Here is a 21,494-nt window from a genome sequence, read left to right on the forward strand (position 1 = left end):
GTTTCCTGAGGCAAGGGAAATAAAAGCAAAACTAAACTATTGGGGAAACACCAGGGTGACTCAGTCAGTTAAGCATCTGCCTTTGGCTCAGGTCATGATCTCAGGGTCTTGGGTTCAAGCCCTATGTCCAGCTCTCTGCTCAGCAGGAAGTCTGCTTCTCTCTCTCCATCTGTCCCTCTCCCTGCTCATGCTGTCTCTCATTCTCTCCCCCAAATAAATAAATAGGATCTTAAAAAAAAATTTTTTTTAACCCTAAACCATTTGGACTACATCAAAATAAAAAGTTTCTGCACAGCAAAGGAAATAATCAACAAAACTAAAAAGCAGTCTGGGGGGTGTTTGGGTCACTTAGTTATTAAGCATCTGCTCAGGTCATAATCCCAGAGCGCTGGGATCAAATCCTACATCAGGGTTCCTGCTCGGTGAGGAGCTTGCTTCTCCCTCCGCCCCCCCCCCACTCCCCCTACTTATACTTTCTCTCTTTCTCTGTCACATAAATAAATAAAATCTTGAAAAGACATACAGATGTCCAATAGATGTATAAGAAGATCCTCATGATCAATTATGATCAGAGAAATACAAGTCAAAACTATAATGAGATATCACTTTACATCTATCAAAATGGCTAAAATCAAAAACAAAATACAAGTGTCAGCAAGGATGTGGAGAAAAATTCTCTTGCACTGTTGGTGGGAGTTCAGCCACTGTGGAAAACAGTATGGAGTTTCCTCAAAAAGTTGAATATATAACTACCCTATGACCCAATAATCACACTACTGAGTATTTATCCAAAGATTACAGGAACACTAATTCAAAGGATACATGCACCCCTACATTTATTACAGCATTACTTATAATAGCCGAGATAGGGAAGCAGGCCAAGTGTCCATCAACTGATGAATGGATAAAGAAGACACACACACACACACACACACACACACACACACACACGAATACTATTTAGCCATAAAAAAGAATGAAATCTTGCTGTTTGCAACAACATGGTTAGAGAGTACAAACACTAAGTGAAGTGAGTCACTCAGAAAAAGACAAATACCAGGTGACTTCAGTCATATGTGTAAGTTAAGAAACAAAACAAAGGAGCAAGGGGGAAGAAAAAGAGAAAGAAAGAGATAGAAAGATGAATCAAGAAACAGACTCTAACTATAGAGAACAACCTGATGTTACCAGAGGAGAGGTGAGTAGGGGGGTGAGTGAAATAGGGGATGGAGATTAAAGAGTATGCTTATCATGATGAAAAAATAATAAAAATAAGAAATACAGTTGATCTAAAAAATGAAATATATTGAATGGGATTAATGTCAGATGAGACATCGCAGAAGGAAAGATTAATGAACTTGCAGATGCAGCAGTTGAAACCATTCAAGATTAAATGGAAAAGAAAAAAAGAATTTTAAAAAAGAAAGGAGTAACAAGTTTTATAATATTTTAGAAGGCCTCCTGCATATGTAATTGGGGTCCTTGAAGAAGAGGCAAGGGGAAAGGCAAAAAAGACATTTGAAGAAATAATAGCTGATGTTTTCCCAAATTTGATGAAAACTGTAAACCCACAAATCCCAGAAATTCGGTGAATTCCAAGCAAAGATATACGAAGAAAACTATGCCCAGGCATCTTATAATCAAACCGTTCAAACCAGTGAAAAAAAGAAAATCTTAAAAGCAGTCAAATAAAAAAAAAGACACAGTATTTGTAGCAGGACAGAGTAGTACAGATTTCTCCTTAAAAACAATGCAAGCAATAAGATAGTAGAACAGCAGGGGAAAAATTACAAAAATTTCTTTACAAAAGTAAGGCAAAATACTTACAGACAAGGCGTCTGGGTGGCTCAGTTGGTCAAGTCTTGTTCAGATGGTTAAGACTGCCTTTGGTTCAGGTCATGATCCCACGGTCCTGGAATTGAGTCATGCATCGGACTCCCTGCTCTGTGGGGAGCCTGCTTCTCCCTCTGCCTGCCTCTCTCTCTCTGTCAAATAAATAAATAAAATATTTTTTAAAAATACTTACAGACAGATGGAACCTGAAAGAATTCATCACTAGCAGATACGAATTACTAAAAATGTTAAAGGAAAGCCTCTGGGGGAAAGAAAATGATCCTTGAAAGAAAGAGGAATCTGTTCCACCCAGAGGAATATAGAACACAGCAAATGGTAACTTTATGGGTAAATGAATAAGACTTATTTCTTGTTGTTTAAATTTTTCTAAATTTAAACAAAAATAATAACAGTGTGTTATGGAGTGTATAACATACGTAAAATAGAAATGTGTGACAATAATAAAGTGGAAGCCGGGAGAGAAGCAATGGTATTATACCATTGTACGGCACTTAAACTAAATGTGAAGGGTGTAATCCCATTTGAAGGTGGACTGTGATAAGTTAAAGCAACAGTAATGCAACTGCTAAAATCGCAAAATAGGGTTACAGCTAATAAGCCAACAAAGGAAATAAAATAGAACCGTAAAAAGTATTCAACCTGAAAGAAGCAGAAAAAAGGGAAAGAGGAGAAAGAGTAGCTCAAACAAATGAAAAACACTTTAAGATGATTAACATTTATGTACCTAATAAGACTTCTAAGCAGACTGACCAGGAAGGCAAAAGAGAAGACACAAATTACTAACAACAGATTCCACAAACACTACAAAGGATAATAGAAGAAGATTCTGAACACCTTTATGGCAGTTTGACAACTTAGATGAAAGGGACAAATCTCTTGAAAACTACAAACTGCCAAAACTCACTGAAGAAGGAGATCATCTGATTGGCACTTTATCTGTTAAAGAGTGCTCTTTTTCACAGTTTACATTTTATTTTGCAATTTGAGATTTTTATTAACTAGAGGAAATTGAAGTATGGTCACATGGGTACTACTTTCCAAATTTGGACAAAGTGGTATGTCTTCTGTCTTCAGACACAGAAGCTACAGAGAAAAACAGCATAAGATTGGTATAAGAACTGATGTTTTCACAATTTACTCCCTACCTCATCATAATTCTGTAGTTAGACTGATCGGGGGGAAAAAAAGTATTCTGTGATGTGGTACCATTCTGTTCTTCCACAGTTACGGACTCTTGAGGTCCCTTGCTTCTCTACCCATCCCTTTGGAGGGTTCCTCTTCCTCCTCAGATTTTAGCCATAGATAAGTCTTTGGGCCTTCTGCATTTTTGCATTGTGGACATTCATTTTCCAAAGAAAATAATTCCTAAATTTTGTCCTAGCTCAAGTTCCAATTTTATTTTTTAGCCACCTGTTATAAAGTCTTCAGTGGCCTTTGATATTTCTAAGTGTCATTATTGCTATGTGGATAAGGCAGCTTACATACTGCACAACTTTATGCGAGTGTCATTTACAGAGATGGGGATCCACATATCTCTACATCATGTTCTTGATAATTACAGTATCTCCGTTTCTTCATTCTCCCATCAGTGTCTTTGAGCTAAAGCCTAGCTCTGTATGCTGAAAGCATCTTAATTTTATATATCATGCCTCCTTTTCTTCGTTTATACAGTCTTCCTAGCCCCTGTGCTCTGGCTCAAACCCTCCCCTGTTTAAGGATGGTTCCTAAGCCTCTGGCCTGAAATGGACCTCTGCTGCAGTTACAAAATGCATCATTCACTTTGTCACTAACATACTGTGTTTCCTTTATCTAGATAGGGATGTTCTGCATTCTCCCATTAGGCGATTTCTTAAGGGCAGTCTGAAGCTTTCTTTTTATCTGCCAGAGTGGCAAGCGCATTTCTGCATGTTCAGCAAGCATCCCTAATTCCAGGATTGATGCACAGAGTTGCAAAAGGCCAAAAGATTAACCTCATCCTTTTTCTAGTTGTTGTGTTTAAGTAGACTGCACTTCATTTAAGGCAATATTTGAAGTAGTTTTTATTTTTCCCTAATGATCTGTGCTTTGTTTTCATATTTTATATTGGAGAGAAAGAAACCACACTAATCCTTGCTTCTTTAGATTAAATTCATTGTTTATACAGTAAATTCAGATCTTTTCACATTAATTATGTATGCCAAAAACTCCTTTCTTCTGAATACAAAAGTCCCATGTCCCACATTTAAAATTTTTTCAATCTAAATAATCATGCACAGAAAGAAATTTCTCTCAAAATTATTGATGTTAATTAAGTATAGCTTCAGATACTGTTTCTATCCCTTTTCTCTTATATGTAATAGAACTTGACTAACTCCTAAAAACTGGAATGGAGTTCAAATACCCTAGTCTTTTCCTGAAAACTGTCCATACTGTACTCACATGGATGGCTCTAACGTCATCACGTTCTCTCTACTCCAGCTAAACTGGAAGTGGATTCAAGACGAGCCCGGCACACCTGGGGCTTGTCTGCTTTCTGTCTGTGAACAGCCTTCCAGTCTCTCTAAATCTACATATTTTTTTCAAATCCAGCTCACATCTCATCTCTGGTCATCTCTGTGTTACAGTCCTAAATAGAGAGAACTCTCAGGAAATACTGTTACATTATAGCTTCCATGTTCAAGTGCTTTCTTTTACTTAAATGCCATTTCAAGAATTTAAGAGAAGCTCTTTGAAACTAATTTGTTCGTTTGTTGCTGGGTCAGCTTACAACTCTGCATGGGTGGCACTTTGCACCCTAGGAGAGATTAGACTCTTAGGGGGCATAGTATACTGGAGTGGGGTGTGAGGGAATGCCAGGTAAGGAGTCTGAATACACTGCTAGGAACACACGGAATGACTTCAGTGAAGTCATTAAATTTGTTTACGTTTCTTCCTGATACAGGAGATACTTAAATACAATTACAATACACACGCAAATCAGCTAATCCTCAGTCTGAAATTAGTGCCCCAATTCTCTGCTGGTAAATTGAGAAGTGAGTGAACATCTTTGTATCTTTGTTATTTTTTCTCTTTTATTTAGATAATTATAGACTTGACTACTTTTACTCATTATCCTTTCTCTTTAGCTGTCTTCATCAATTTGTTATATGTACCTTAGCTCAGATCTCTTGTCCTTCTTTGACATCACCAGTCTGGGATCCCTCCCTGTTGGAACAGGCAGTGGGAGAGGTGGATGCCCACGTGGGACTGGTGGTGGATCATCTACACAAGGTGTTCGTACACTATAAAGGTTGAGAGTTGAGCAGATGAACTGGAGGAGGTCATCAAGATGGGCACAAGCCATCACGTAAGGCTGGCCTGGAATGAACTGTGAGAACCCGAGTACCAACAAGAACAGACAGAACTGTCAGAAGAGCAAATGAAAATAAGTGGAAAGAAGGGCAGCCTGGAGATGGAAGTGGGGAGGGGGCAGCTGGAGGTGGTTGGACCAGCTCCATTTTAAATGACCAGCCTTGGAAAGGAAGCTACCAGTCAATCTATTCTTTTTTTTTTTTTTAATCTTTTCTTAGTTATTAAATTATAAATGCCTCCTCCTTAATTAGAAAATCATGGGAGGTGATATATTTCAAATAGGACCTATTTCATTCTTGGTGATATTTATCTATCTATCTATCTATCTATTTTTAAAGATTTTATTTATTTATTTGACTGAGAGAGAGATCTCAAGTAGGCAGAGAGGCAGGCGGGGGAGGGGGGGAAGCAGGCTCCTTGATGAGCAGAGAACCCAATACGGGGCTCCATCCCAGGACCCTGAGATCATGACCTGAGCCAAAAGCAGAGGCTTAACCCACTGAGCCACCCAGATGCCCCTTGGTGATATTTAAGTAAGTTCTTGGAAAGTTTTTCTTCTCCTCCTCCTCCTCCTTCCTTTTTGTATAGAATATATTGCAGTATTTCAAAATATATTGTTAATAGGTGATTTTAAAACAGAGAATTAAGTCTTTCAGATTGTTAGTTTTCCACTCAGCTACCACTTTAATAAAATAAGCAATTTCAGTAAATATATATATAAATGAAAATATAAATACATATACATATAAATTGTAGTTATCATGATTTGGTGTTTTATCCTAGGTTTAGGCAATTTTAGGGTAAATAGAAGAAATCAAAGGAATTCCTGCTGAGCACAGTTGTAGTTGGTGCATTCCTATTGGAAAGTAATGTGTTCGCATTTCAGAGGAAAGACAACAAAGCTGACATGGGTATTTAATGAGCTAAAGGAGTCATGCCTCTTTCAAGCACATGCTGGTTTGGGTCTTGCAGGAGTTTTGAGCATGTTTATTCAAGTGCTGACCATACAGACCCCACTACTTCTCCACTATCACATGCAGACTGTAAGCCTTTTAGTGGCAACACCTGTTCTCAGGCCCCATTGCCTTGTGTACAGTGAAATACTTATGTGTTAGACTTTTAGTTCTTGAAGGTTGGCTAGATTTCTCAGCTTTCATTCATAGGAAAGAAAGAAATAAAAACCGTATGTAAATGTAAAACAAATGGACATTGGAACGAAATTCTTCAGTTAATTTATCTAGCCTGGCTAATTTCATTTCAGACATCTTACCCATTGTAGTTTTTCTCTTATCTAAATGTAATGGCTTGGGATGCCTGGGTGGCTCAGTGGGTTAAAGCCTCTGCCTTCAGCTCGGGTGGTGATCCTGGGGTCCTGGGATCGAGCCCTGCATCGGGCTGTCTGCTCGGCCGGTAGCCTGCTTTCTCCTCTCTCTCTGCCTGCCTCTCCACCTACTTGTGATCTCTGTCTGTCAAATAAATAAATAAAATCTTAAAAAAAAAAAGTAACAGCTTATAGGGGGACATACGGAAGTATCTTCCATCTGCCACAAGTGATTTCCATGTCATTTTCTTGAGTGTGATTTCAATCCTGTTATTAGTAAATTCTGAGTGTCTGCCCTCTTGGGCAAATAAACTTGCTGATCAGATGTTTTCTTAAAGGTGTATTTTATGTTAATAATTTATTATAAATTAGAAATTATAAATAATTATAAATTATAAATTATAATTTGGGTGCAGGATAGCATTGTTTAGAAACCTTTGTTTGAAGGGCGCCTGGGTGGCTCAGTCGTTGGGCGCCTGCCTTCAGCTCAGGACACAATCCTAGGGTCCGGGGATCGAGCCGGCATTGGGCTCCCTGCTCAGGCCTGCTTCTCCCTCGCTCACTCCCCCTGTTTGTATTCCCTCTCTCGCTGTGTCTATCTGTCAAATAAATAAAATCTTAAGAAACCTTTGTTTGAGAACCTTAATGATTGGATTTTGCAGTACTGATTACTTACAGCCAAGTAAGTTACTGCTTCCTTCCACACATATACTTTGTTTCCGTGTGAAATGGAAAACATTTTTTAATTTAACACTCCCCTCCCCCATATATTTCACACACTAATGTTCAAACTAAAACAATGACTTCTGGACTTGCATTTGTGTCCATCCTGCGAAGTGTTCTTTTGTCCACCGGTGCACCTCCAGAGACCTAACCTGTCTCATGATGAGAGCCCCCACACTCCTCAGGTCACATCTGTGTACTTCTGAAGAAACTACCAAGTGATAGCATATTGCTAAATAATTTGAGTTTTATTTATTTTCTTATGGCTTTTACACTGTTTTACTATGTGTTAGCATTTTCCCTCTTTTCTTTTAGAAATCCATAAATATGGCACTTGCTTTCATCTTGACCTTTCTTCTTACTAATTTAGACATTAAATAAAATAGACACTTACCATCCCCTACCGAAATACATGTCTTTTTAAAAATCAAGCTCCCATTTAAATTCTGTTTATAACTCACTTCTTCATTTGAGCATCTGTTATTCATTGATTTACTCAATATTTATTTTTATAATCTGTGACCACAGTGACCAGGAGCTGTTGGGTAGTGGACTTGCCAAGATGAATACGTTGTAGTCAAGTCAAGGGCTTCACAAATAAGTACGAAAGATAGATAGATATACAATGATTGCCACAGAGTGATTGTTACTGTGTGGTCATGAAGAGACAGGACAGGAGACAAAGGCAGAGGAAGGAGGTAATGATAGGGATGACTTGAAAGAGAAAGTGACATTTGAGTCTTAAGTAGCAAGGAGAGGCACCTGGCTGGCTCAGTTGGAAGAGCATCTGACTCTTGATCCTGGGGTCATGAGTTCAAGCTCCACATTGGGTGTAGAAATTACTTAAATAAATAAAACTTAAAAAGATGACAAGAGAAGACAAGGAGTGATATTTCGGGCAATGAGAATGGCATATGTGAGCACCAGAAATATCATAAAATACAGCATGTTGGGGAAGAAGCTTCATGAGAACGTTGGGCTTAAGGTGTCAAGGTGACAGAAGTAATTGGAAAGGCAGGAGAGGTCTAAATTGTCTGAAGGGTGGCTTATAGCTAGGGTTGTGTGCTAACCTTTGAACCTGTGGGCCAGAGGCTACCTTCAAATAGTCACATAATTAGATGTGGTGTTTTAGGAAGAAAATTTTGAAGACAGTGAGAAATAAAGGGAAATGTGGGGATACTGGTAATAAATATGGAGAGTAGTGAACTATTAGGATAGTCCAGGGAGAAATCATGGAGGCCCTTTGAACCAAGGCTGTGACAGCAGGGATGGAAGGGGTAGGGTACAGGGGACACCGAGCAACGTTTCCCAGGAGCCATCAGGGAGATATGGGAACAATTAGATATGTTCGATGATAAATGCTAAGTCATTGCTATTCTCATTGCTATTCTCTCCTTTCTTTTTCTTGTCCTCTTCACAACTTTCCAGTCCTGTTCTCTCTTTAATTTTAAGGAAAGGAGCTGCATATAAAATGTTTTTTGGAGGAAGGGCAGTTTATTAGACCTTAAGCAGTCGGTCTCACACAGTCTTACTGCTCACTTAGTGATAACCAGTGTGTCCCGACAAGTGAGGAAGTGCTCTCAGATCAGCTTCCGCTTGTTCTGCCTAAAGCATTAGGGTTTGAACTCCATTAATAATTGGACTCTCAGGGAAAGTGACCAAACCAATTGATCTTTTAGCCAAATTTAGTGCCTCAAAATCAGCGACTTGGAGGAAGAATTCATATGTCAGGGGGCATTTCACTTCCTCTGTGGTGCTCCTGTCCCTGATTTGGTAAAGAATATTCTCTCTGGCAATCTTATATCAATGAGTTATATAAAAGAAGACATAATAAGCCACATGTACTTGGAAAGTTACACGAATATAATGAAGAGCTATTTTTCCTTTCTGATGCTTCTCAGATTTAAGCATTGCTCTGTGTCCATGGCAACCACACCGGTCCAGGCTTTCTTCTTCTCACATTTGGCTCACTGCAAGGGCTTTATGACTTGTCTACCTTCAGTCTCTTCTTCTCTTAAACTCCCTTGCCCTCTGCTACCTGATTCACCTTTCTACAGATTTGTCTTCATTATATTGTTCACCCATCATGGGGCATTCATTTCCATCATAAAGTGTCCTCAGATGTACCTATTAGGCAGATTATTGCACAGTCACGGGATCCCCTCATGTCCAAGTCATGGGTCTTGTTTCTGCCCCAAATCTGTAATGCCACTGAGGATGGGGACCATCTTATGCGCTTGTTGTATATTCCCCTGGCCTCAGGCACAACTCTGGGCTCATGATATGTGCATAATGTACTGAATATTTCCTCTTTCACCTTTTGCCCCTGGGCTCATTTAGTTCTCTCTGTTCCCACTAGGTCTAATGGATGTTTCTGGTTATTTTGTGGTGTTAATTTCTTTTTTCCTAAACTAGTTGATAGTTTATCAACTATCTTGGATATCTTATCCAGAGTTTCCAGGACATTTTTAAAAACCAATTTCATGATATCTTTTTTCTTAAATATAGAAACCTCTCTCTACCAAAAACCACAATGACTCAGCTACTTGCATGTCTAAAATGGTTTCTGCAGTTTTAGGTGGCTCGTCTTTATGATGCTTATAGATTCACAGAAGCGTTTTTTGGAAGTGTAACATTTGGTATTAATCATGGGATTGCTACAGTTCACCAGGTAGACCTTTTGTTCAAAGATGTATATAAACATAGGTTCAGGGGGAAAAAAACAACTTGACACTCCTGAAAGATATGTTCTGTAATGCTTTTAAATGTTTTAATACCATTATGATATTTTTATTCAGTATTTTTTTAAATTGAGATAAAATAACTGCTTTGTCATAAGAACACAGAATAACTGTGAAGAACAAAGACTATTAGGTAAGCTTGCTTACCATCTGCTACACAGAAGTAACTGAATTCATTCCTCAGTAAACCCACAAGTTGCTGTATTACGGCCTTGTGGGGTCTCTCAGGGAGAGCTGAAACCATAAATATCGAATCTGTAAATGTCAAGGAGTCACTTTAGCTGACTCCTGGTTGCTAAAGAAAAAAGAGAGATTCAGAAGGCCCTGTAAAATAAAAATCCTTTAAAGTAAAGATGAATGAATGAATGAATGAAAAAAAGAAGCTGAAACCAGAGTCTTACTTTACATGTATGTGAAGGTTAACTTGTCAGTAAAGGTTATTTAAAACTCTCCCTCCTCTCCCCTGTGAGCCTTGCCCGGATATTTTCTAGCTGGAGAAAGAGATCATACATGAGAAAGAAGTAAACAGTTTCATAGTGATGAATGTTGTGAAAGAAAGAATACAGTAGAATCCAGCCTGTTACTGCTCTCCATTAGATGAGATGGTAAGAGAAGGCCCCTGTGAGCAAAATAGCATTTGAGTTGAATAATGTAGTGGACCCAGCCTTATGACAACCAGAGACAACAGCAAGTACAAAGGCCCTAAGGCAGGAGAAGTTTTGTATGTTGAAAACAGAGAGGGGGCCAGTGTGAATGGAGCACAGTGAGTGAGTGAGATGTAGAGAGGAAGGAGCTGTGGTCAGGGAGCTAGGCAGGGACCAGATCAGTAGAGACATATAAACAGCAGTGTTGGCATAGGGATTTAAGGGGAAGCCAGTTTAAGTTTTAAAAGGGAGAAATTGTATCTGATTTATGGTTTTAAGACCATAAATCTTGGACTGAGGAATTCTGGTGTCTAGAATGTGAATTGAAAAAGAAGCGAGAATGGAGACAAGTCAGACTGACTTCAGAAGGCCGAGTCAGGATGTGATCGTAGCTGGGACTAAGGTGGTCACAGTGAAGCTGGAGAGAGAAGACCGATTCAGATAATGTTGCGTACAGAGCTGACAGGACTCGTAGATAAACTGGACATGGAAGGCTGAGGGAAAGTGGGAAATCAAGGAATCAAGGATGTTGTAGAAATCGGGCAGATGGATTTTGCAAAGGCATGCTTGTCTAAGTTCAGTCAGAAAAGCATGCAACTCTTGATCTCAGGGTTGTGAGTTCGAGCCCCACATTGGCTGTAGTGATAACTTAAAAAATATTGACTTGCAAAACGTGAACAAATCATTTCTTTTAGCAGTGATCTCATTACCTCATATTATAGGGATGGAGTAAGACCGTGCATGGATGTGGGTGGCCCGGGGTCTGGCCCATAATAGGCACTTAGATTTTTATTCTTACCTCCACCTCAGCACATTTTTATTAGGATTTTGTATTCTCACGTTACTAAAATTTAGGTCACCAAATTTCAAGCAAACGACTAGAAAGTCCATCAGTGAATATTATGAGATTCCATTATTCATCAAGTCGGTAATTATTTCTTGAGCTCTTTGTATATGTAGTCACTCTACTGGGTGCTAGGAACATGTTGGTGAGTGAAGCAAATGCAAAATGTTCCCTTAAGTAGCATTCTGCCTGGTGAGGCCAATTATTTCCCTAATAAAATACAACTAGTTATTAAATCACATCTGGCATAATGGAGAAGAATATCATGACATAATATGAGAACATCTCTTCACAGGTTTCATATTTTCCCTCGTTTACCTCATTCATTCCCATATTTCACCAGTGATTCTTAAACCCATCCTTTGGCTCCAGATTCCTCTTTCCCATGGCCTGTGGAACATCCCCAACAGACTGCCACATATTTCTTGCTAACTCTGTTCATCCTTCACCCTTTCCTGGCCCCAGTGCTTTCCCTGTCAGTTACTACCTGTACTGTCATCCAGCTTGCCGACCTAGAGACGTCACAGTCATTAGTAATATTAGCAGCTTCATAAGAGTACTGTTACAAACCTTATTTCCTTAGTGAAAAATGAGACTCAAAGAGGTTAGCTTTTCTCAAGTCACACGGTTACTGGACATCAAATGTTGGTTTTAAATCCAGGTCTGTCTGACATCTCAGTTTTTGTTCTTTTGGTAACATTTTGAACGATTGTTAAAACTTTTAAAGGAAAAAATGATGGAGGAAATGTGTTCCAGAAAGACGGAAGAGCATCTTAAAAGGCTCAGAAATATTAAAGCACCAATATCTCTAATCAGAGAAATGTTTAGCTGCCGTTCTCCTACACATGTTTTTCCATCTTGAATGCAGAACCATTTCAGGAAACAATTATAGGATAACCATTATGTGTCAAGTAACCGCCTCTGCTCAGTTTTTAGGACAAGAAGGAGGATGGTACATGATACCTATCTCTAATTGCCTTAGCAGGGGAGAGGGACCCTAACTGTTGATTTCCATGCAACTCATTAAGCATAAGCCTGCAAGTGCTGTGTCAGAGATAGCACAGGCAGAGACCTGGGGGGGCAAACAGTGGGCCAGTTGTCCCAACGTGGGGTTGAAGGGTGGTTCCTGCAGGAATTTTGACAGATTAAGAAAAGGTAAGTGAATTAGAGTTGAATCAGAGTTTGAATTTTGACAGATTAAGAAAAGGTAAGTGAATTAGAGGGGAAGCACAGTTCAAGAAAAGGAGAAAGCAAGAACAAAGACTTGGAGACATGGAGCTAGCAGGTGCACGCGGGGAACTCCAACTACCTTGAGTTTTGTACACAGTGGCAATCCCAGTATGTCATATACTAAGGACTGATCTCAAAGCAGAAGAGATGGAGAAGAGGGATAGAAGAGGTGGAGAAGAGGGGATAGTTTTGAGAGATGGTGAGGAGGTTGAACCCACTTGATTGATGGGTTAGAGGTAGAGGGAGGTAAAAGGAGGACTCTGGGATGACACCCAGGTGCCTACTGTATAATTGGGCAGATGGGGAACCCATTAGCCAGGATAGGACATGTCAGGGAAATAACTGACCTCACCAAACAGAATGCTCTTTAAGGAAACATTTTGCATTTGCTTCACTCACCAACATGTTCCTAGCACCCATGTCAGAGGAAGATCTGTGTGGGGAAGAAATTGTGACTTTGTACGCTGAGATCAAGTTACATGTGAGGCTGCACAGATCCTATAAGGAGATGGATATTCAGGTTGGCTGATCCTGTGGCTGGGTTGTTCAATAGTGATTAACAAGAAAGGTATGGATAGGATTACCAGGGTACAGGTGCTGCTTTTTTTTTTTTAATATTTTATTTATTTATTTGACAGAGAGATCACAAGTAGATAGAGAGGCAGGCAGAGAGAGAGAGAGGGAAGCAGGCCTCCTGCCGAGCAGAGAGCCCGATGCGGGACTCGATCCCAGGACCCTGAGATCATGACCTGAGCCGAAGGCAGCGGCTTAAACCACTGAGCCACCCAGGCGCCCCCAGGTGCTGCTTTTTGAGCATAAGTTTTTACTCTGTTTTCATTTCCCTCATTTCTTTTTTTTTTTTTTTAAAGATTTTATTTATTTATTTGACAGAGAGAGTTTACAAGTAGACAGAGAGGCAGGCAGAGAGAGGAAGGGAAGCAGGTTCCTGGCTGAGCAGAGAGCCCGATGCGGGGCTCGATCCCAGGACTCTGGGATCATGACCTGAGCCAAAGGCAGAGGCTTTAACCCTCTGAGCCACCCAGGCGCCCCTCCCTCATTTCTTTTTAGAACCCAAGACACACTAGTCCCTTAGTCTATTCATAGTGACACGACTGTGTAAATCCTGTTGTCTGCACTGGACTAATTTGATTAGTTTCTAGGATCCAGCCTGTTTAAGTCTACCTCCTCCACTGCTTAATAACTCAAGTTAGATTTTAAATATTCGGTAGTTATCCAAAAACTACAATTGCAGTTACCCCTTTCCAGCAACATGATCTTGGGCAAGTCACTTCACTGTTCTAAGCTCAGGTGCCTCCAATGGGAAAATGTCATCAGTGGTTGTTAGGATTAAATGCAGGAATGCATACTCTAAGAGCTTGCCTAGTTCATAGTCTTTGTAGATACTGAATAAGTAGTAACTGTTATCATTTATACTGTTAGTTACGTACGTATCTACCAGAGTTTGTGACTTTGTTAGGCCCTGCTTGGAGCAAAGAGCAGTGTGAGATAGATAAAGGAGCCCACCACGCAGGGAAGACCCCTGTGCACCTGTTCTGCTACCATCACGTAAGTCAGCCCGTGCCAGTGCTGACATCTACAGGAACTGAACTCTCACGGCAGGTGAAGAGGGAGCCGATCACCTCCAGTGAAAGTAGAGGAAAAAATCACCTCCCATTCTCAGCATTTTGCTACCTTGGAAATTCTACTGAATCCATCTGAAGCTGTGAGCCGGGGGCAGGGGCAAGGAAATAGTACAGCTGGACTACCTATTACCACCGTTGTTCCAGAACATGGACTTGTCTATGCAAAAAAGCCCTGACTGTCCCCGTCTTGACATATTCATTTTATGGAAACAAATTCACTTGCTAATACATGGGCTGACCCACATAGCGACTCCACTGAAAATATTATTTTTCTCAGTGACAGCTAGTAAACTACACTTAGCATTCTTGTAACATGAAGATGCCAGAGATGGCAAATTTAATAGAGAGCTGGAGGTGGACCATGGGAAGAAGGTAAGGCAATTCACCACTTATCAAGATGAATAAAGTGCCTCATTATTTTTAATAGCCATGACAAACAACACACACGTACACTCAAACACATATAAAAATAAGAAGTAAAATGCTGATCCAGCATGAGAGGATCAAGGAACAGTCTGGATTCTGTAGGTCATCATTTTAATCTGATCAATGTAACATTTAAAAAAAAAAAACAAGCAGGCCCCTGCTGACATTTATTTATGCTTCTGCCTACCTGAAAATAAATGTGAGCCTTATGCAAAGTGCCCAGGGAATGGGATGAATGAACTGAGACAGCATTCCCTGTTCAAACCTGCATCACCAGCATGGCTTCGAGAAAGCTGCTCTTCATGAGGCACTCTTGGCTGAGCTCCCAGGGACGGAGTCTCTCTAACCGTGTGATCGAAGGAGAGAGTGCACCTCTCTTAAACACGGAGAAGACAGAGCTGTGCTTGGTTTTCCTACGTGTGTGTTCAGAAGGGGTGATTCTCAAGGAGGCTTTTGGCTGCTCCTCTCAACTCACCCCTATGAGTCTTAGATCCTTTCATAGCAGGGAGGGGGCACGGGCTCCAGGTCAGTTCCCTGTGAAATAAAATGGTGAAGAAGTTTTCCTAATAAGAGAGCTGTTTGTTGGTTTGTTTGTTTAATGGGCTACCTTAATTGGAAGACAACAACAGCGCAGGAAGTGTAAGGTTCCCTGCCTTGCAACTGGGCTCTGGGATCTTGGCTTCCTGGCTCTGCCTCCAGCAAGTGCTATGATCCCAAACCAGTCACATATCTGCTGCCTCAGTCTTAGCATCAGTCGGATAAACATGTTAGACTCTGATGCTTTCTAGGGTCTAGTAACGCATTATTTTATGATCCTGCTGTCTTACCTAGAGTATCCTTTTTAGTGTAGGTAGTGCCTTACTGAGGGGACATTGTCCAAAAAGTGTGTTCTACCCAGGAGGTAGGATTGTGAACACTTTAGAATGGTACAGAAACCAGGTTATGGGAGGTCCAGTTAGCAACAGGGGTGGTTAGCTTGGAGATAAGGAAATTAAGACTGCCTTCAAATATTTGAATTAATGTCACATTAAAAAAGTTGACTTAATTCTGTGTTGTTATAAAATATATTCCCCAACCCAGTGACTAGAAGTTTCACATTCCTGGCTTACTACAAGTAGTACTTTCTAAACAAACGCATGTCCAATAATAAAACAGGCAGCCTTTTGAGATAGTTGTCAATAGACATAAGGAATTAGAGGCAAAATGACCAACTCTTTTTTTTTTTTTTAGATTTTATATTAAAAATAATTTTTTTAAAATATTTTATTTATTTGACAGAGAGAGATCACAAGTAGGCAGAGAGGCAGGCAGAGAGAGTGAGAGGGAAGCAGGCTCCCTTCAGAGCAGAGAGCCTGACGTGGGACTCGATCCCAGGACCCTGAGATCATGACCTGAGCCGAAGGCAGCGGCTTAAACCACTGAGCCACCCAGGCGCCCCAAAATGACCAACTCTTAAAGAGACTAAAAGTTCTTGCATTGATAAAGGCATTAAGCTAGAATCTGACCACAAAAATTGTTACCATGACTGTTGAGCATGTTATTAAATTATTGTTGGTGGGAAAAAGTTCTCTCTTCTATTAAAAAAAAAACTCCTTTAAAGTGGTTATGCCTTGGGGCACCTGGGTGACTCAGTGGGTTAAAGCCTCTGCCTTCGGCTCAGGTCATGATCCCAGGGTCCTGGGATCAAGCCCCACATCGGGCTCTCTGCTCTGCAGGGAGCCTGCTTCCTCCTCTCTCTCTGCCTGCCTCTCTGCCTAGTTGTGATTTCTCTCTGTCAAATAAATAAAATATTAAAAAAATTTTTTTTAAATAATTAAAAAAAATGAAATAAAGTGGTTATGCCTTAAGTCTTACTAGAGGTCAGACCATTCTTAAACACTAGGGAAGTCCATAATATTTTACAGGAATCTTTTTTTTTCCCCTTTGAATTCCTATAAACCTGTTACCTGAACTACCCACCATGATGTCAATTAATGTCGTATTTTATTTTGTACTCCAATTCTTCAGGGTATGAATTCCAGCTACAAAACAATGAGACTCATCTCCCTGCGATGTAACTGATAGGCTCAGTCTCACTACACTTCATTTTAGCCTCTTCTTCAAGTAGTGTGAATAATACATAAAGTTAGCAGCAGCATCTGGGGGCTCTTTCCACCTGCGGAGGCAGCAGCAGGGCTGAAGCTTGAATGGCAGGCTGTGCCTTGTGCAGAACTTTACACATACGTCAAGACCTTTGTCGGATCTTAAAAACTTGCCAAATTATTGAGGGTGCATCTTTTAAAAAGTTGTCTATCCAGGGGCGCCTCGGTGGCTCAGTCGTTTGGGTTAAGCATCTGCCGTCTGCTCAGGTCATGATCTTGGGGTGCTGGGATGGAGCCCCGCATCAGGCTCCCTGCTTGGTGGGAAGCCTGCTTCTCCCCCTCCCTCTGCCGCTCCCCCTGCTTGTGCTCCCTCTCTCACTGTGTCTCTCTCTGTCGAATAAATAAAATAAAATCTAAAAAAAAAAAAAAAAGCATCTGCCTTTGGCTCAGGTCATGATCTCGGGTCCTGGGTTTGAGCCCCTGCTCAGCCAGAAGTCTGCTTCTCCCTCTCCCTCTGCCCCCACCCCTGCTCATGTCCTGTCTCAGGTGTGCTCTCCCTCTTTCTCCCAAACAAATAAATCTTTAAAAAATCAAAATAAAAAATTAAAAAATTATCTATCGTACAAAAAAGAATTCAGTTTTTGTCCTTTTACCTTTTCAGGTTGAGAAGCATATAGGTCCTTTCCTAGTTATTACTAAGTGTTTAAACTTCAGGGTTAGAACTGAAGAGGCAGTTGGTCTCACAGGAATGTCTTTTATCAGTATTTGGCTAATTCTCTTGCTAATGTTTGTGTACCCCCTGAAGTGACTACTTAGCATGTTTCTTTGCAATTCCATAAATTGGTCAATTCCACAAATTAAGTCAAATATGCTCTTAATTTTATAGTGGGCTTCTGTTCATGTCCCGCACATGTCCAGCAATCATGACTCAGTGGAGGGGCTCAGGGAGAGCACTCAAGCACAAGGCTCTGATTAGGACTGCACCACCGTCCACTGGATTCCCGCACTCCAGAGAGAGCCTTCTTTTCTTCAGACCATGGCTTAGGGACCATTGCCTGCTCCTCTTTACTTTTTTCTCACTCTGCCTCATTGCATGATTCATCCAAATTTCCCATATTATCTTCAACTTGCTGCTGAACTTCCTTTACAGATTTTTTTTTTAAATCTTCATGATAGTGTAAGAAAATTTGAGAAATCGTGTATTTTTAACTGGTTAGTTTAGAAGAGGTTTTTTTTTTTTTTTTCTGTCACTAGTTTCATCTTTGGATTACTTTATAACTCAAAAATGTATCTCTCAGAAGTGTACTGCACTGAATCTCATCAGCAATAAAAACGTTACTTGGGGAATTGGGAAGGGAGAAGAGAAAATGCTCACTGAGATGAATCACTCTTATAAGTCTTCAGAAATGCCTAGAATCCATTCTTTCACTTCACCAAGTGAAGAGTTATTTTACCTGATATTGTTCAATGGCTCTTCTCAAAGGACAACCTGAAAAATTATGGAAATTTTGAAAGTGAGGGATGATGCTCAGGACGGGAGGGTATTCATAGAGAATGCTTTATTCTCCCCAGAGTGATACATGCCAAGACAGGTTGGCCTTGGGCTGGTATCTCATATACACAGACCGGAGCGAGTAGGTTTCTGGCAAGTCTGGTTCATCTTGATGTGGAAAGGAAGACCAGAGGATAGGCATGGACATTCGAAGCTGGAGTGTGTTCACTCCTCTGTGGGTTCTGGCCTGGAGTGCAGGGAGATGACACCCCTCTCGGAGTGGTCATTTCCAGGCAGGGGTTGCCTTCTGGGCCTGGAGGGCCTTTGGTACCATATCTTCCCCCTGGGCATTCTCGACCGTCAGCCTTCGCCCCTTTCACCAGCTCAGCGTGTTCTGGGTCCACGGGAACAGAGCTGTCGTTGCTCCGTGCTATGCTGCTGCTCCCTTTCCATCTCCGTGGGTCTGGTCTGTGAAGTCCCAGGACCTGCATCCGGTTCTGCGCGTCAGCATCTCCATCTTCTCCATCCCCCACAGTGCCAGCTCTGCCTCCTCTGGCTCAGCGTCTTGGTTGGGGGGAGTAGCCAGCTGGGCCTCCACCCACTTCCTTCTTCCTCCTGTTCTTCCTCAGGCTGCTCACTGCTCTGATCCCCAAGCCTTCTGCAGGGCTCTGGTGTGGCCCCCGTTCCTCAGACTGGTTGGGAAGATACACTCTGGACCCATGTCATTGCCCCATGAAACCACTGCTGCCCTCCCAGCAGGGGCCACTCAGAGCCCAACCTGAACCTTACCTTCATTTTCTCAATGATAATGCATTTTTGAGGGGGAGGATGATGGAGAGATTAGGAAAACTGAGATACAGGACCACGTTTATAATTGCTTTAAGTGTAACTTGGTTTGCTTATTAAAACATCATACTTTGTTTATTTCATTTAATAGAACTTCTTTTGTGACCATCAAAGCCAAACCATAGTTCCAAAGTTTTTTTTATTAATTTTGACTTCTTACCAGAATCCTTTTGGGGAAGAAATTTTTTGTTTCTGGTTTATATAAGAAAAAATAAATGACTCTGCCAGAGTCCTTGAACCCAAGTCAGTTGCATGGAAACATTATCCCTATCTTTTAAAAAATGTATCAGTCCAAAAAAGTCCTGTAAGCAACTGAATTCACTGAATTCTCCCTTCCTTTGCAAGTAAAAATATCCCCTTGTCCTGAAAAGGGAAGCTTCCATGACAGTGCTTTGCACACTGACACAGCACTTGCACAGTCTTTTCAAACAGAATCTCGTGCAGAACTCCAGTATGTAAACAAGATAAAAATGGAGCTGTTCCCAGAGGGGTGTGTGTGGCGAGGGGTAGGCTCTGAGAGGCCCAGAACCTCTGTCCTCAACCTTACAATCTCCCCCTCCAGTTAGCCTGAGTAACCCATGAGACATTTCCTCCAGAACCTTAGGGATCTGAAATGTGTGTGGGGTGTGTGTGTGTATGTGTGTGTGATATTCTGATGGTTTTGATCATTCTACACTAAAATCTCTAGTTTTTTAAGAAATCATTTTTGGAGGGGCACCTGGGTGGCTCAGTTGGTTAAGCATCCAACTCTTGATTTTTGACTCAGGTCATAATCTCAGAGTCATGAGATAGAGCCTGGCAGTGAGCCACTGCAGGGCATGCAACCTGCTTAAGATTCTCTCTCTCCCCCTCCCTCTGTAGCACACACACATTCTTTTTCTCTCTAAAAAAAAAAAAAAAAAAGAAAAGAAAAAAAGAAATGGGGCACCTGGGTGGCTCAGTGGGTTAAAGCCTCTGCCTTCGGCTCAGGTCATGATCCCAGGGTCCTGGGATCGAGCCCCACATCAAGCTCTCTGCTCAGTGGGGAGCCTGCTTTCTCCTCTCTCTCTGCCTACCTCTCTGCCTACTTGTGATCTCTGTCTGTCAAATAAATAAATAAAATCTTAAAAAAAAAGAGAAAGAGAGAAATCATTTTGGGGGGAAAAGATAATTTTTGGAAGAAACAGAAGACTTGACAACAATATATAAATATCGTATTTAAGACTTTGTGAATACTCAAAATATTTAACAGAAATGTTTTACTGAGTTTTGGAAAAAGAAACAAAACAATATTCTGTTAAAGCAGGAGGTATTTGCCTTTCGCCCCAATTCTGTAATTAATCTCTTTCTTTAACCAACATCACAGAGATACGCTGATGTTTCTATTTTGTTACTTACAGAGATCTATAACTCTCATTTGTCAGAGCAGGAAACTTAAGACTCAGAAGGAACTCGCTATGGTTCTCTTACTCTGTATCATACTACAACTTGCATGAAGAAGCTGGTCTCGTGTTAGCTACAGAACTCAGCACCAAGATTCTGAGCATGATTAGTTCATTGTTTGCTGAAGTTTACAAACTGCTCCCAAAGGGGAGCTTGTCTTTTTGCCTTCATTTGGCTGTAACTGACTATTCACATCAAGGAAGTTAATATAACACATACTGACACTCTAAAATTTTAAAGCATGGATAATCCACAGTTATATTATTAGTAGGGAAGGATTAATTGGACTGGAGCATTAGAATAATGTTTAGAGCTATTAACTGAGCATTTATCAGGATCTGCGGTTTAAGAAAGTTATTACTGCTTTGAGAATCTCCACTTCAGTGGTTCCTCAGGTGTATGCTCATTATTATGTTGGAGGTGTTTATGTTTTGTCATATTGCATGCTTATAAAAACCTTCCTTTTAATTATGACTTCCCAGAATGCTGAAATAACTTCACACACTAGCATTGCAAAAAGTCATTATTATTGCGCAAACACTGCAACTTGAGGGTGTGTCCTTTCTTGGAAGCTCGGTCTTTGCTGTCTGTTCCCCCCACCCCCGTATCATTTCACCCTCAACCTCTCCCCTGGAGAGATTTCCATCGTCTAACCAGGATCGGAGGATCCCACTTTAAATACGCGGCATAAAATCAGACTTTACCTGCTATCATTATTAGAAAGCAAGAGGGAAGAAAGGTCAGCCGTTTAGCTGGCAGGCTGTCTGGCTTTTCTGCGAGCATTACATAGGAAGAGAAGCTCGTTCTGTCTCTGGCTTTAGGATTCAACAGCGTAAGCTGTCAGACTAACAACACTGATTGAAGGTGGACTGGGAGGGGGAAGCACATCTGTCCAAC

General features: G+C 40.8%; 1 protein-coding gene and 1 pseudogene across 4 annotated transcripts in view; one reads left to right on the forward strand and one right to left on the reverse strand.

Annotated features, from left to right (window-relative positions):
- RABGAP1L (RAB GTPase activating protein 1 like) overlaps nt 1-21,494 on the forward strand; it is a 762,787-nt gene that overhangs the window by 575,851 nt on the left and 165,442 nt on the right. The gene's annotated exons all lie outside the window — the stretch shown is intronic.
- On the reverse strand, nt 18,613-21,380 carry LOC123928186 (annotated as a pseudogene).

This window comes from Meles meles, chromosome 17 (assembly GCF_922984935.1).
Source record: "Meles meles chromosome 17, mMelMel3.1 paternal haplotype, whole genome shotgun sequence".
In the NCBI taxonomy this organism is placed as follows: Eukaryota; Metazoa; Chordata; class Mammalia; order Carnivora; family Mustelidae; genus Meles; species Meles meles.